General features: G+C 38.4%; 1 long non-coding RNA gene across 1 annotated transcript; it reads right to left on the reverse strand.

The window, feature by feature from the left end:
- Positions 1-1,182: 1,182 nt before the first annotated feature.
- Positions 1,183-1,358, reverse strand: LOC117934758. Its single transcript, XR_004654565.1, has 2 exons — positions 1,278-1,358; positions 1,183-1,219 (listed from the first exon to the last, which is right to left on the reverse strand). It is a non-coding gene; the product is annotated as an uncharacterized LOC117934758 (long non-coding RNA).
- Between the last annotated feature and the right edge of the window lie 1,499 nt (positions 1,359-2,857).

Below are 2,857 nucleotides of genomic sequence, written 5' to 3' on the forward strand. Positions count from 1 at the left end.
TTTAAAAGTGGAGGTGACAATGCCTCTTGAGATGCTGACCCAATCTTTGGAATGCTCGCCCCTTATCACTTTGATCTCAAGACTCCTGTCATCCTTTCATGAAATTGTTTTTAAAAAAATGATCCAGACAGGCTTTAGGTAAGCCTATCCAAATAACTCATGATTTGTTTATTTTTTTGGCTTTATTTATCTGCTGCTGCTGTAATTTTTGGTGTCAGCCCTGTGCTGTGTATTGTTGCTGTCCATAGTTTGTATTGTTTTTAGTGCGAATTGTTCTTTTTTTTAAGCACTTTGTGATTTTGCATCTGTAAAAGGTGCTATACAAACACGCCTTACTTACAGAAATATAACCACACATTTAAAAGAGCACTTCCACACTGAAGAGCGTTTAGTTGTACTTTTGTAAGTCAGGACCCTAAATATTCAGCAGACCTCATAAAGAATAACTAAGTCAGATGCCAATAAAACAATCTAAAGGTACATGATGCAAGGCGGATAAGGGGACGTCAACAAGATATTAGACAATTTGGTGATGTTACACCAGTGGGTGCAACAGAGCACTATACTGGACAGCGAGTGATAGAGACCCAGACGCAGCTGTTGTGGGGGGAAGATTTTTCAGCAATGAATGAAATTCATACACTTGTCTGTTGTAAAATGCCAATTGATAGAAGTTAGAAAAATCCTAAATTGGCAAGAAATGATGAGGATGATCTGGTAAACATGGATGTAATTTTGCATTAGGATTATATTAGTTTAGTTATTTCAGTTGATTTCTGTATCATATCATATCACTCAAAAAAATGTTTTTACCATCTGGCAGACTTTCCGTCCGTGATCCATACATCAGGTGGGGATGCATTTTAAACAACCTTTTTTTTTCCACTAGTAAAAACTCAGACTTAGAACCATAACAAATAAATAAAACACTAGAAAATACTCAAAGGCCACAACTTTTTTTAACATGCTCGTATTATGCTTTTGGACTTTTCCCCTTTCCTTAATTATGTTATATCTTTTTATGTATGGTAAAAGTTAAAAAAGTGAAATAGTCAACCCCAAAGGGACTTACCAACAGAAACCATTGTTTACTTAGTGCAGCTCTATTGTAGTCCAGCCTTTACTTAACTGGACAAATGTAACACACTTTATAATGCTCACCTAGCTGCTAGCGTAGCACTCCCTCATTCTCTGCTTCTGACTGGCTAGTAGTCCTTACCTAGGTACTGCCAGGCCACACCCTCATACTCTGATTCTGACTGGCTAGTTGTTCATACCTAGCTACTGACAGGGCACGCCCTCATCCTCTGCTCCTGAAAACAAAGATGGAACAGAAGTGTGATGTCTCACTCTGTAGCTAAAATAGAGAGCTCAACACACAGGGTGAAAAGAGGAGCTGCAGCAATACAATACAACAAATATATGGTGTTTTTTTAACATTAAACCATACTGTAAACCTATTCTAGTACAACCTCTAAATACAATTATGAACCTTAAATGAGCAGAATATGAACACTTTAAATCAGTTCACACAAGTTGTTCTTGCTTCAGGCCGAATGAATTTCAGCATTCCAGGTAATCACTGAAAAACATTTTTTAACCCATAAAGGAAGAGTTAACGCTTTGGAACATTCTAAAACACCAATTTCAGATACATTCATTTTTTTGGACAGCAAAACTATTCACCATTTAGCTGCCACTCTGGTCACATTTTAGTGATGAATACTGTTATTTCCTCTGTTGTTAAGCAACAATACCTCATACATCCTTTCATTTTATCTACTTTTAAATCTGGAACAAAGGTGTGTGTGTGTGTGTGTGTGTGTGTGTGTGTGTGTGTGTGTGTGTGTGTGTGTGCGTGTGTGTGTGTGTGTGCGTGTGTGCGTGTGTGGGGAAGGCAGCAGGAGAGCAGTCTAAGGAGCCTTGGGATAAAGTGTGTGAGAGGAGATAAGGATAACAGACAAACACTCTGTTGGATTAGAAATATTATATATTCTGTTACCTAACAGACACCGAGCTTCTCTCACACACACACAAACACACACATAAATACAGTGCGCTGGTGCACACCATGGAATTTGGTGGTGCACACAATACAACTTCATACCGTATACACACGTTTCAACTCTCCATTCAATTACCTTCAAACACTTGTGTTTTCACAAACACACATGAAGTAATCTTCAACACCCAACATTCCCCTCAGCTTGATACTGTGTGTGTGTGTGTGTGTGTGTGTGTGTGTGTGTGTGTGTGTGTGTGTGCGTCTGTGTCAGAGAGAGAGGGAAAATGAGAAAGCAGGTGTGTGAGAGTGTCATGTGTGTACTTAATGGAGGACATTAAGAGGTGTGTGAGCATGCATGTGAGTGTATTTTGTTTGTGTGTGTATGTACAGAATGTGTATATATGTATGTGTGTGTGTACAGTGTAGTACAAAATTTATGTAGATGTAATTTTAATACACAAATTTTTCCTGACACACGGAGAAGCACAAAAACACAGAATTGATAATTGGAAAGCTGATCTGAGAGAATGAGGTAAAGACTGGACTTCTGGAAACACTGTTCTGTTTCAGGCCACTTTAAGTAATACTGCACAAGCAGTTGATTTGCAGACAGCTGAAACTACATACAAAGCTTGTGTCTCGGCGTTTTCCCATGGACACCCAATAAATAAATCAACATCAGGAGCATCTAAAAATGCTGAATTAAAAAGTCAATGTTACAACACAGTATCTCATGACAATATCTATAACATACTTTCAGATTTTTGACTGACCAAGTCCTGACTATAATACAGTGATTGGCTGGTTTGGTTGGTTGTCTAAAATGATTGAGGTCAGGTCTGCGACTAGCTT

This window comes from Etheostoma cragini, chromosome 2, assembly GCF_013103735.1.
Source record: "Etheostoma cragini isolate CJK2018 chromosome 2, CSU_Ecrag_1.0, whole genome shotgun sequence".
Taxonomy (NCBI): domain Eukaryota; kingdom Metazoa; phylum Chordata; class Actinopteri; order Perciformes; family Percidae; genus Etheostoma; species Etheostoma cragini.